General features: G+C 41.5%; 1 protein-coding gene and 1 pseudogene across 8 annotated transcripts in view; both read right to left on the bottom strand.

Annotated features, from left to right (window-relative positions):
• The window catches only part of TENM2 (teneurin transmembrane protein 2), a 1,200,689-nt gene that overhangs the window by 207,068 nt on the left and 978,865 nt on the right, over window positions 1-14,756 (bottom strand). The gene's annotated exons all lie outside the window — the stretch shown is intronic.
• Window positions 2,704-2,858, bottom strand: LOC149856366 (U2 spliceosomal RNA; annotated as a pseudogene).

Raw genomic sequence — 14,756 nt, 5'->3', positions numbered from 1 at the left:
CAATGCAGAATGTCCACATACAGATAAGCACAGCAACAGAATCATTATGTTTGCTGCGTACCATTTCAAAACAGAACAGTCCATTATACTGTTTTTTCTTTTAAAAGACATAATAAAGACATATTTGGAATAGTCATGTGATCATAATGACTTATGTGGATTATAGTATAATGTAATATACTATAATATAAACATTGATTATTCAATATTATTTGTTATGGAAATAATGCAATCATTTGTATAAGGAGTTTTGTGAAGTCCATAATGAAAAAATAAAGCCAGTTTATCATGTGGAGGGTAAAATATCACAAGGCACACAATGGTTCTAATGTCCAGTTTATAAAGCTCTGTTTTATCTATTTATCTAGTATACAAAATGTTCACCAGTTTTATTAGCATTGCAGTAATGCCTGGGGGCCTCAACTGAGAGCGCAGCCCCATTATGCTAGAAATGATACAAGCAGATAACAAGAAATAATCTCTATTCCAAAGAGTTTATAATTCAAAACTCTGAGCGAGAGAGAGACAGAGGACAGAAGAAAAGGGCTTTCATTCTACTTGACAAAAATGAGACACGGAGCACAACATTCAGATCACCAGTATTCATTCCCTCAAGTACCTACATTTAGGCAATGCAATACCAAAAAATTAAATGCCTGGCCTCAGGGAAACAGAGGTAGGTGTCTAAGCTGCCGTACACAGAGAGAGTAAGGTGACTGTAAGGAGCACCTAGAATCTCTAAAAAAGGGAAGCAGTTGGCACTTCCACAGTCTCCAAATCACTCTTTGGAGATGCCAACAGGAAGCACTGTGCAGTGCCTGAACTTTTGCTCTCACCAAAGCTTAGGCAACTGCCTTGGCACTGCATTTGGACAACTTTGTCCACTCAAGACACCTCAGTTTCTGTTCTGAGGAGTTGTGCCTACTTGTTACATCCTGCTGGTATCACCCAAATTTAGTATAATAATCTGTTGGTCAGAATGCTTGCCCATGAACTGGGACACCCAAGCTTTGGGCCCACATCCACTTGAGGTGAGTCAAAACTGGATCTCCCACTGTTCAGGAGAGTGCTCTGATCATCAGGTTATAGAATACGGCAGCTTGACTCCACAGGCTGCTGCTTAGGACAGCCTCGGGGGGTGGGGGAGGATGGTAAATTCAGTTCCTTGCAGCCTGGATGGTTTATACATTTTATTTTAATCAATCTTTGATTTAAAACTCCAAATATAATCCTGACAGCAGGGACTTTAACCCCACAGGCTGAGAAAGTCTCTTACTTCCTGAGCAAGTGCTATAGCTAGAAGTTCATTAAGCAAAAGATGGGCACTACTATCCATTTCTCGTGCTTTTGCAGCCATATTTTTGAGCAATATTGGCCAAGGCTGCTACACATTATTCTGAACTCAGTGGTATTCATGAGAGTTAGTTGTGTGTGGAGTGCTTCAGAGACCTGGCTCCTTCCCATGGTTTAAATTCCTTCCCACACCATTCTGGATCACAGTGGAGCTTAGGCTGCAGTTACATACCTAGGACCACATCACTTTCAAATATACACATCCCAAAATATTGGGTCTGAAAGAATGTATGTGGATTTCTGGCTTCTAAAGCAGTGCTAATCAGGTCAACTGTTTATAAATTAGGTACCTATATTCTACCTAATTCCTGTTTAGGTGCCTACTTCACCATTCTGGATCTGGCTTAAACATATCAAATGACCAAGTTCATACTTAAAGTAGGTCTGAGAACTGTACCCTTGATTATTTGAATCTCATCCTCTTAGATACCAGAACATGGCTGAGCTAAAGAAAGAAAGATAATCAAATTCTTCATGTAATTTCTGCATCTGTTTTTTTAATGCATTTAAAAAGGAAATAAGGTTATGATGGGGGCTGTAATTTGTTATTTATGTAGTGAATTGCAGGAGCTTTTAATTCTTACATACAAATCATGTACATTGGACTATGTTTTCAAAGTTTAGTACATATCTTGGCACCTAAGGTAGATTTTGAGATATATTAAACAACTGCAATTCCTATTCAAATGAATGGAAGCTGCAGATAGTCATTAACTTTGAAACCAGACCAATAGTGTGTTATTTGAAGCCCTGTATTCTGGTGCCTTAATCAGGATTTGGCCACAACATACATGTATAAAACATTGCTCCACTGTGTAACTACCTATGGCTGTTATTCGACTTGTCTGGCTCTCAGATAAGAAGAATCTAAATTACCTTATGAAGACATGGATTAGAGTCTAAAATTTTCACACTGTATTATTTCATTTAATTTTTCACTTCCAGCTTATACTCTATTTCATCTCACTGCAGATATAGTAGTGTTAAAAATACTATTATTTACACACGTTACAAAAACTAGATAAGTACAGTATTTCCTCAAGTAAAGCAATTGTCCTTTCTGGCCAGGTATAGACATTACACTTTTACTGGTCTAAGTGATTGGAAACTGATCTAAACTCATAACAGAGGTTTGGTGCACACACATTGGCGGAACCTGGTCTAAGGTAGACCTGGATCAATGTGTGCTCAAATTTAATTGATTTAGGTTAGACTGGTGCATTGAACTTGAGTACCAGGTTCCCTATTGATTCAAGTTAGGTTGCTGTCTGCCAGCATCCCAGGCTCCTTGTGGCCACCTGCTAGCTTCCCCTCACAGGAAGGCTTTTTTTTTTTTTTTTTTTTTTCTGCTTTTTTTGCACCGGTCCTGGAAGCACTGCAATACCAGGTCAATGCATGGAGTGGATGGAGCACGCTCCGGTTCCACCACCCAATACCAAAAAGAATCTGCTCAATATAGACCTCCTATGGAGGACATATCAGAGACAATTACCCTGGGGAGCTCGCCTACGTGGTCACGCTGCTTCCCCTGCCAGGTAGTATCCCTTGGCATGCTAGCTCTTGCCCCATGCTCAGCAGCTCCGGCTGAGTGCCCAGTGGGCCCTGCCCATAAGCTGTCACAGAGCCAGGCCCTTTCTACAGCCCCGCCTCACGCCTGTGGCCAGCTGCCAGCTGCAGGCAGGGAGCAGGAATGGGGAAGGGAGGCATTTGTTTTCCTGTGCACAAGCTCAGGCACCCAGGCACTCATGTCCTAGGGCTGTGCTTCCACACCCTGCCATGAAGCACCCCATGATGTACACACAGACATGACATGGACCCCAGGAGAACCCCTGCACTCAGGCATAGTCCTATGGAGCCTGACTGGGCTCTTGGGCACAGGCAAACATATCTCTTCCTGCTGTCATGTCACCTGTCAGCCACGGGCATCTGTCAGCTGCAGGCAGACAGTAGGAACAGGCCATTCTTGGCATCCTGGTCAGGCTTTATGGGGCAGCTTCCAAGTACAGGGGTTTTCCTGGGATGCTTCATGACAGGGTGCAGGGACATGGCCCAGGGATGTGGGTGCCCAGGCACTGGGGATCATGCATGCAAAAACAGATGCTTCCTTTCCAAGCCCCCACTGCCTATCTCCAGCTGACAGGTACCTGTGGCTGGCAGATGACACTGCATGGAGTTGGGAGTGTGATGCCCATGCCAAGCAGCCAAGCAGGGATGTGACCTGGGTACTCAGCTATGCGTGACAGTTTCTGTCTTCCCAGGGAGCCCACTGGGCATGCTGTGAGGTATACAGGAGTGCCCCCAACCTGCTGGCCCCTGCCAATGTAGGCGGCCTGTTTGCCCTCCACCCCTACCCTGCCACCACTAAAGGGCAAATATGCATTCTACTTGTTATTGATTTAACCTAGAGAAACTACACAAAACCATGTAACTTAGTTCAAGTCCACCTTGGGCTTTTTGAATGTCTATACATAGCCTCTATCCTCCCAAAAAACTTCAGGTGCTTAAGAAAAGATATTAGCCTTACACTGTATTTCTTTGTACGCACTTGGGTTGTAGCAACAGGTCAAGTCCATCATCGAGATGAGTGATGCAGAATGCTCATTGCCAGCCCCAAAAGTGTTTAAATGCAGGGGGTGAAATCCCAGTCCCACTACAGACAATGACCATTTACACTCTGATTTCAGTGGGGCTGGAATTTTATACCAGGACTGTTCTGTTAGCTTGAGCAGCTCAGACCTCAGATGCTGCAACAGCTTGTACAGAGAATGGTGCTCCTCCAGATAATCCTATCCATGGAAAAATGTACAAGTCCAAGTCAACATCATAAACTGCATCCTAAATTAAATTAGAATAGTAAAGAAAATAATGCATCTATCATTGCAGAAATAAAAGTTATGCACCATGGAATAAACCTATGTGGTAGAGAATCCATCCTTGAAAAAACCCCTTTAATTTACAAGATAGATTCAATTATATGTAGGTGATATATCTAAATTATAACAACGACAACAAAAAAAGGGTATAAAACATATAGGTGATACTAAGACCACACTGGGAATCAGAGGTGACCCAAACAGGGTGCGGGGGCTGGGACAAATTAGCCTGTGCGGGGCCCTGCCCTGGACACGTGCAAGCTGGCGGCAGATTCAGTGGTAGGGTGGTGCAGGTTGCCAAGCAGCCAAATGTGTTGGATTTGGTGGCAGATTTGGTTGTGGGGGGAGGGTGCCAAGTGGCCAGATGTGCTGGGCTGGATTCAGCAGCAGATTCAGTAGAAGAGGGAATGCCAAGCGGCCAGACGTAAAGCCAGCAGCAGTACGGAGTCACTGTGGCCACTCCATCCAGATCCATGGGGCCCCCCGTAGCACGGGACCCGAGGCAGTTGCCCCAGTTTGCACCCCCCCGCACAGCCCTGCTAGGAGTTATGTTGCAAAAACTGAGCATGCTGCGTACTCACATAAATATGTGCAAAGAAATCTAAATACAGTACTATGGTCACTAGAAACACACAGGCAGAAGGCAGGACAGTGTGACATTCAGAAAGCCTGAGGCAGAATCAAACTTACGCAGTTTTTTGTAAGTGAAATAGTTTAGATTGGTAGAGACTAACTTGTTCAGAGAAGGTTTTGTGGGTGACAGCCTCCTTTGTCACATGCCTTGTCCTCTGCCTGATTTCAGACTGATATGGCTAAATCTCTCTCTAGAAATATACACTAATGGTACCTATAGTATTTACGACTAACATTTAGGTTTTCCTTTTCATCATAACATTCAGTAGCCGGAAGTCACACAAGGGCAGTAGGCACTGGACACTGAGACCAAAGAAAAAATAAATAATATATATTGTACAAATTAAACAATACTCAAAATCCATCCAGCATCTGTCTCCCAACTCAATATTCATTTAAATTCACTTTACAGTCAAGGCGTGTGATTTTCATTTTAAGGAAGTTTACTGCTGAAGGTAATAGGAACTCTAGCCTCCCAAACACATAAATCTGTTATAGTAGCTGTTTTCTGAAGCTCTTAAAAAGCAGGAAGACACAATCATTACTGGGACTGTTCTGCTGGAAAAAAATGTAGATTTATTCTCCTTTTGAGTATTTGCTTAACATCAAAAGCAGGTTTATAAAGCTGATCCTCAATAATTTTGAAGAAAAATAATTGGAAGCTCCTTTATATCATTTCTGTATCTGACAAGTTCCTTCAGTGACTTTAGCTTCTCCTTTCACAACATAAATGCCCAGAAACTATCTGTTGTAACTGAGGTTTCCTCCATCAGTTTTAATTTGCGAAAGATATATTTGGTGCTGTAGTCTAGTAGAAGAAACCTGCTTCTATCTACCAGAAGTGGCTGTCCAAACTAATTACATCAGTCTTAAGTACAACATACTGTACCAATATTTTTCTAGAACATGAAGATGAGCTGAAAATAGCTAGTATAAAACTCACTTATCTCTGTAAATAACCACCTCTCATAAAAATCTGTGGCAAAAGCAGCAGAGTTTTATTGCTAATTTTCCATGTAAATACCATTTTGGTATTTTAATAGATACCTTCTTTTTAAAAGCAAACAAAGCTATTGAAATGGATTTTATGTAAATGATATTCGGGTCCTCTATCTGTTCTTTTTCCAAAATTGTTTTATAAACCTGTTCACACCATGTCTTTTTGCACAGTTGGCAAAAACTGCAGCTCTGGATACATTTTTGAGGCATGTGTACTTTTGTATTTGCATGCAAGTCCCTGGTGGTAATTTTTCAGTGCATATGCAGGATTAACAAATTTCCATCTCTATACTACATTATGGAATTTAATGCAAAATCAGTTATCTTTTTACAGGGCACCACATGACTTAGAAATCGAGCAACAGCCTTCAGGGCACTGCATTGTTTGGGCTTAGGCTGCAGAAAGTGCCAGGGAAAAAATTGCTTTCTCTTTGTGTTTTCTAAAGCATAATACTGCCTAGTTCAATATTAGTCAATGCAATAAATAATTAGGTTGAAATGATTATGTGTTGCTACAAACAGTATAACTGATCGTGTGACATCTGAGACGCCTAAAGCAGCAGTATATAATTTATTCTGCCGTGGGCTCCTATTCTGGGTCATGTCGAAAAAGTTCTGTGAATCTTTAATAAATCAAATCTGTATCTGAACTGCTTTCAGAACCCTCTCTTCCTCATGTCAGCAAGCTAGACACAACATTGCCATTTACTCCCTCTCAATGAAAAGCATTAAGGCCTGGAAGAGCTGTGCTTGAGCACTCTTACTACAGCATCCGCGATTTTTTCCGTAGTTGTCCTGAGAGGCTAGAAAGGAAACAAGAGTCTATGCTGACAGCTTAGCTCAGCGTGAACTCTCATTTTTCACATGGAGCTAATTAAAAACTGAAATTAGTTAAATATGGAAATGACACTTGCAAGCACTTTAGCAGAATTCTGGCAAAATCCCTCTAGAGTGCTGCAACATTACCTGCTGCTTCAAAACTCCCCAACTGAATTTCACAGTTAAAAGGCTGAGCAAAGGGAAAGTTATTACTGAGATTTCCAATTCAAAATGTGTCTGTAAAATTCTAAATTAAATTTCATGGTAGCCCTTTCAGCAGCTGGGGACACACGACGCAGTCCAATGATATGGTGCTCAAATAATGTCCCTACATGTACACTCTGATTATCTCACCTTTAGGCACAGTGCTGGTTGAGCCAGGTTTATGAAACCCACCAGGAGAGCAGTACTGCAGCGCTGCTCTAGAGATAAGTCCTGTACTGGTGAAAAGCTAGTTATTTGGCAAGCAAGGCTGTACAGTGCATATGGGAAACATTTTTTCGCACACACTTCAGAAGACTGGAACCCAACAGCCAAAATCTGTGTTTCATCGTTTTAATATATATTTGTAAGTACTTAACAGATATGTAGAGAAGGGCCTACCATACAGTAAGTTATTTTGACATACGGCATTGCTATACAGACAAGGTAATGAATACATGCACTCTTGTGTACTTAAGTGGGCTTAAAGAACCAAGGGATTGATGTGCACAAAAGGGATGGTGATTGGCATTAGCTTTTTGAGTACAGCACCATGCAAATTTCATTTGAGGTCATGTGACTTGCCTTCTCTGAAGAAAAGCACGGGTGTTTGCCCAAGGGGAAATTATGAGTTCTGAATGCAATTTAATTAAACCCGCCCACAGACTGGATCCATATTAAGGCATTTAGCAGGGCCAGTCACTTTCAAAGCAACTGCAGTGTTGTGATTTTATTGTTTTTTCTGTATCCTACCCATTCCCCTCCCACTGGCCCACAGCCACAATGGCACCAACAAATCTCTGTCTAGGAAAGCCAGCAAGGGATGCCATTTAGAATGAAAGCCACTGTTACTCCACAAATCAACTGGCAGAGAGCAATGCAACAGCTGAGCTGCCAGAGCCTTGTCTCTGGCAGCTATCTATATAATCTCTAGATCACACCCAGGCTTTAGTAGTCCAGGGCCTTGAAATCATCTCGGCTTAACCAGCTGGAGGGGATATGCTGCAGCTGTACCATCAGACTCTCTTATTTTATTGAATTCTGAATATGCAGTTTCAAAGCAATTCAAATGAATCTGCTCAAGGCCTTAGATTAGTATGAACACTGATATCATCTGCAGCAGGCTTTCCAAATTCATAGTATTTAAACTCAGGTTATAGGATGGGAACTTTCACTGTGAGGACTAACACTTATGAGAAACCTTCAATACCAAGTCTTCTATGCCATGGGTTAACAGGAAGAAACGATATGCTGTTTAGTCCAGCTTTCCTGAAAGCCTTGGTGATAAAGGAAAGTTCAGTTTTTTAAAACAAAACAAAAAACCACATTTTTCCAAGAGTCATCTGTTTCAAGTTTCTCTAATGAAGAAAAATACCACCAAAGATCATGATAAATACATTTTCTTAAAAGCCAGTTGATAATATTTACTAAACATTTCAAGAGCCATGATTTACAATAGGGAAAGCATCCTGATTCATTTTCCTCCCAAAACTATAATGAAACCACCAAAGGAAGATTTTCTATCAAATATGGTGGCTAAATCCCTACTTCTGAAGAATATTTTTAGCAGGGTTCTTTTCTCAAGGACATGACAGAAGGCACGATTATCTTCCAATCATGAAGTACCTGTAACCACAAAAGAGCCCCAAGTGCTTTGCAGTCTATATGTACCCCATGTAGCCAGTGGCAGGGACTGTGATAACCAGGAAAAAATACAATGAGAAGCAAGCAAACTTTCATCTAGGTCACTGGATCGAACTTCTACCCTTACAGTGATGTATATGAGTTTTATGAGTGTCTTGAGGCTGAAGGTATGTAGCTGCAATGAGCTTCCCAGGGATTTTTCACTGCATGTACACACCTGATTTACCAGCCAGGGAACAACTGATGGCTCCCCATTCATGGTCTCACCTGACTGAAGTGCCAGAAAGCTGAAGCAGAGATTGAATTCCCCATCCAGCACTTGTACCTGGCCAAAACCCATTCAGGACGTGTATGATTGACAGGTACAAGCACAAATGCTAACGGGACTTCTAGCCGGCTGGCTGTCAAACCAGGAGCCAGTGTTGCAGCCAGATGAAGCACAGCATGTCATCCAGAGCCCTTTACAGACTTGTGTCTAGGTGGTAGTGGGTCCCAGACCACCCATTTCAATGTATTCCCTTCATACCAGACAGAGTCAGCGATCTAGATTCAGAGCTGGTGCCTTATTTCCCTGCCTATTTCTGCATGCACAGTCCAGCCCAAACAGCAAAGATAGGCCAAATAATAATTACGTTTCTGCTTGCCTGAGAATTTTAACTATGCCTACTAGGACTGCAGGTGGCTAGCCTGTTTAGGGCCAAACCTATCGAGAGAACAGTCTTCATTTTCCTGTGTTCTCTCCTTTCATCTCCCCTAACGGCATGAACAAGCTGAGAGTAGGCAGAAGGAGATGACACAGCTCAGGGAGGAGAGCTGCAGGCACAGAAGATGAGTCTTGGGAAGAGTATGGCTAGATATTACCCCACATCTTATTTTTCAAAGGAGGCCACACAGCTAATTCATTTTTATAATGCATAAGACCCCCACATTATAGACAGCTAGCTCAGGAGAATGTACATTCCAGCATTCAGAGACTGGAATCTATGATCTGTATGTTTCATATCTGATGCAAAGACTATTAAGATAGACCTTCACTCTTCAAGGTATTTTCAGTATACATTAGTACTCAACATGTGAGACTCACCTGGGTAAATACTGGAAGCTCACAGTCAGAAAAATGTTCTTCTAATGAGGCATCCTTACATATGCAATTTTTTGTCTCACAAAACCATTTGGGAAAGTATTTATTCAATAGGAAACACACAGCTTAAGAATGAGAGTTTCAGGCTAGCAAGTCTCTCTTCAAACAACTAATAAATGTTGCTAGTCTTCCTTTGCAAAATTGAGGAAAGGAAAAAATGACATGCATACTCTTATTTTGCAACTTGAATCAAAAGAAGGGAAAAAACCCCTAAACCCCTGAACTTGCATCATCATTTAATTTGGTGGAGGGAGGCAGGGGTCTGACAGATCATTGGTTACAAAGATATATTATTTACACAGCATGAATACAGCATATGTGCTGCATGCAGTGGAAGTGAAGGGATTATGTGCACCGAGCATAGTGTCATGCTGCAGCCATTTTTTCCCCTGCAAGGAATAATTCAGTGGCTCAGAAGATGCAGAATGCACAGCAAAGCAGTGTCATTCTCATGACATTAAACAGCCTCCATGTGCAAAAATCAACAGTGAAGATTATTCCCACAGCTGAGGCCAATAACGGGCTGCCAGTTCCAGGAGACTGGTGGCCCAGTTACCTCTGGAGAGTTTGCAAGCTGGCTCTCTGAGCCATAGGCAAGAATAGGAGTCCTCAGATTACTCAGCTTTACTCCAGATTGATGCCTTTTCCCCTCTCCATGAACTGCTCAAATGCAAGTCATCCAGTTCAAGGCAGAAAAATTCCCATTTTAGTTTTTGCATAATGCTGGATTTAAAAGGGCCTTCTGTAATATTTCTACCTGTAAAGGGAATCTGGCCTTGCAGAGACACTAAACCATTAAAAGGAGATTCTTTAAATGATAAAACCTCAGTCAAGGTCATTTACAAATTCAAACCTTAAGTTCAATAATGTCTTACCAGTAGATGACACAATTACAAGGAAAAAAATGTTTTTATAACTCAGCAGTCTTTTTCCCCAGGTTATCAATTTTTAAATACAGAGCAAGGAAAAATGTGCTTGTGAGACAATTCTGAACACATAAATGTTTCAGATCGGTTTTACTACATGCAAAAATATTGCAGAAATTTTCCTTTTTTCTTCATACTGTGACTTGATGTAATTTAATTGGCCTTTTGATTTTTCTTAGGATAAAGTATATGGCAGAGAGAAGGTTGAATACATTCCATTTAAAGATATAGAGATGGAGTCATTCCTGCTCTTCCTGGCTTATGCTGGTGTAAATCCATTAGTCTCAGTGGAGTTATATTAGTGTGAAAATGGAATAATGCAATTGTGAATGAAACCCCGATTATTTTTTATAACAATTCTACTTCAGAAAAGTCTCAAATATAACCCAATGAACCATGGACCCGAGCGGCACTTAAAAAAATTCCTTCAACAATGTAAAAATGTTCTTAATGAAACCTACCTTTCAGCTTGTCTCTTAGCAACTGAAAGGGCTCTTTAAATAGATTGCCAGGAATGATCCTGTAAACCCTTACTCACAAAAGTAAACCTTATTTGCTCACTAATATCAATGCATCTACTTATGTGAGTAAGGTTTGATGGATAAGGCCATTAATGTATACATTTACCAGATTCATCTTTGCCCTGCCCATCAAAGTGTCTCTTGTGTTTGTAACATAATTTGAAGAGACCCTCTTGCCACATTAGTCACATAAATCCACAGTGATGATGAGCAAGATACACAGCAAATTAGAATTTACCTAGAAAAACTTAACCACTTCATGCCTAATCCTTCTATGGCAAAGACATGCAGGGGTGCTACTGACTTCAGCAGGAGTCCCTAATGAAAATCCGAGGCAGATTTTGACCCCTAATATTATGGTTTGGGCCCATTCATACCTTACAGCTCCAATTATGTTCTTCAGGGCTGCAAATCATGCCTGAGTACAATGGTAGTGAACAAGGGAAAAAATCATGTAATTTGTCTGAACACAAACTCAGGGCAAAATTGCTGAGAACAATGCAAGCCAACTAAAATGCAACAGCCACATCCAAAACAATACAAAAGGAGATGCCACAGAGGTGAGCGTTGTAGAAATACCTGATGACTTTGTCTGTACTTGGAATCTGTCCCATTTTCAATCATGGTAGGTAATAAGCCCTTCTGATAAATGAGGACAACTGTGATTTGTACTGCGGTAGCTTGTACAATTTAAAGCAGGAGTAAGCTTCACAGCAGTGACTTTCATTGTCTGCCTGATGGAGGGGGATTGCAGCAACACCAATACTGGTTTCTAACCACAATGGCTGAAATGAAGACTAACCAAGGGCAGACAAAGCCTCTAACATATAAAACACATTTGGATGGTAGGGCCATATTTTACAGCCTTCCCTCCAGACATACCTCGTATTTTCTGCATAATATACACTTTAAATGAAACCCTCTGATCTGTAGTGTGGCACACAGTTTTCCAAATGGCAAACCAGAGCAGCAATGCCTGAATCTGCAGAGCCAAACAAACAGGACCATATCCTTTGCACTTTAGTCTTGCACTTCAGGCTTGTTCCAATGTGATTTCAGGAGCAGTGGACTTTTCTTTTTTTTCTGTTATTATTTTAAGTCTAGAAAATTCAAGTCCTTTTTAGGCATTATGGAATTATTCTGAAACAATGCTAAAATACCACTATTCTCAAAGTGAAACACAGAGAAACATGGTGAAGACCGTTACTGGGGGACTGGAAGCCAGAAACACATTATAAATGTGAGGGGGGGAGCAAGTAGGCTGCTGATTCCATAAATGTAAATGGCAATACAGCAGATGTAACAAAATGCTTTTAAATGCAACTTTTGTTACATATCCTTACATATGACATGTCATTGTCAAGTGTTGTAATTGAAAAGATAGCTGAACAATTATCAGGCAGAGACAGTAACGTTACTTTTGGTGGAATGCATGCACTGACATGGTAGGCAGCAGTCCAAGCCAGTGAAAAGCAACACAAGGTAAAATATAATATTATTCTACTCATGTATTCCTCCTCTCTCTTTGCTGGAAGTTAATATCACAGATTGATAATTATTAAAATATTTGCCTTTTAGTTTGGAGCACCGGAAACGACAAATAGGCACAAAGAAGACAGAAAGACAACTTATTATGGTTGGCCAATGTATGCTCTGACTACTCAGTGATGGCTAGAAAATGGTAGAGGTTTGCTTTTGAATAATATATAGATGCATTAGAACAATAGTCTGTGTGACAGCAAGGGTTAATTGATTTCTAAAGGCCTGGTCACAGAGTCACAAAGTTCTCACAGCCTTTAAGGCAGACAGGGTGTCTAGCACACCAAGGCCAACGGATATACAGATACTCTGGGAAACTGTGGACATGTACTACACTGTTCCATAACATGAGATAAGATGGCACCAGCTCACAAAGTTCAGGAGTGGTGGGCCTGGGAGTTCCCGTTTTGGGGGAACAGACTAAATTAGGAGGCTACTGGGAAAGCCCAAATTAGGATGCATGCATATGATGAGTCTGAAACAAAGTAATATGCTGATAGGAAAGAACATGGACAGTATGATGACCACAGAGAGACCAATCAGCAATAGTCACGGATGGAGATTCATCAGGAGGCGAAAAGAATACAAAAGAAGGGACTGTAGAGCAACAAAGGGTTCCCATCTCCAGGAGGGGTCCCCGAGAGGGGAACCCAAGGCCACATGAACAGAAGGATCCCCAAGAGGGAAACCCAAAGCACCATGGAAAGAGGGCATACCACCAGCCTGTCTCATCCATCCCCAGGAGTCGGGGGGTGAGCCTCAGCCTCCAAACTCCAGGCTGCTGACATATGACATTCAAGAGAGAACCTCAGAGTGAAGCTTGCATCCTGGCCAGACATACCTTGACTCTGAGGACAGCCCTAGGATTGGTAGCTATAGAATTGCCTGCATTTTTTTTTCTGTGATCACTGCATATCAATAAATTTGCCTATTATTGAATGGAAAGGATGTGGTTGGTCTGAGGGTTCTGGGTCCCCCCAGAACAAGGTTTTTGGGTCATAAATTCAGTGCCAACACTCAGCAGAACTCTTCTCTATGCCTGTTTGTGAGAGTCAGCTATATTCAGTCCCACCACACCCCTGCAGTGGGTGCAGAACGCTTTTCCCATGGCTGCCGTGGGAGAACTCCACAGGCCCATACACAATCTTTGTTGGGTTGGACTGTCTAATTGGCTACACTCAGGTCTAAAAAAAAAAAAAGAGTCCTTGATTTGCTGCGTGGTCCTAGATCAAGCCCCATTATTAAGGAATGTTACAGTGGAGACTTGTCCCCATTTTTCTTCCCCATTCTGAGTTGCAACCACAGGCTGATTTTGTCTCAAAGTCAGAATCTTCCCTAGATGTTGAGCAACAATAAATCACAATGCTTACTTCCCAATACCAAAAGGTTTTGGGGGAGTTGGGTAAATTATGTGCTAATAAATTGAATTCTGTTGCTCTGCATGGCATATAAGCGGGGGGGTGGTGGTGGTGGTGGTGGTGTGTGTGTGTGTGAGAGAGAGAGAGAGAGAGCGCGGAGAGGGAAGGAAACAGAGAGAGAGAGATTACTGTCTCCCAGCTGATGAATAAGAGAAGAGGGGCTTCAGCTATCTCTAGATACAATAAATACTGGCAGAATTTCCCAGGACTTGGATTGCAGTCTGTTCACTCTAGCTCATTCTCTGTGCATTTTTAAGTAGCAGCAGGCAGTGAGTACCAGTGTTGATTATGCCAGAGTATAAGCACTTGAAGAGTAATCTTGAGGGCAGTAAAATCAGACACTACTCTACTGTGTTTTGCTTCATATGGACCACCAGGCACATATCATGAAGATTTTTTGCACATTTTTGTACTCATTCTGCTGACAAAAACAGCATAAAAAGAAGAACCCCTCCCCACCCAGCACTGTGTTTCTGTGACTGAGAAACATAGTCATCTAGGCTTACTCATGTGCATCATAGAAACAAAAGCATACTGGTATTACACCACACCATTCTTTTCCGAAACAATTCAGGTTAGTTCCCTACTAAACATTTATCAGTATTTTGCCCTGTTCAATTTTAAATATTCTGCCAAAAGCAGAATGAGCAAAAATATTTTTTTGGATTTGCTTCTGGTTTTTCTTTTTA

The sequence above is a fragment of the Crocodylus siamensis genome, chromosome 10, assembly GCF_052110815.1.
Source record: "Crocodylus siamensis isolate JL-2025a chromosome 10, ASM5211081v1, whole genome shotgun sequence".
NCBI classification, from domain to species: Eukaryota; Metazoa; Chordata; order Crocodylia; family Crocodylidae; genus Crocodylus; species Crocodylus siamensis.
This window is presented reverse-complemented; position numbering and strand designations above follow the sequence as displayed.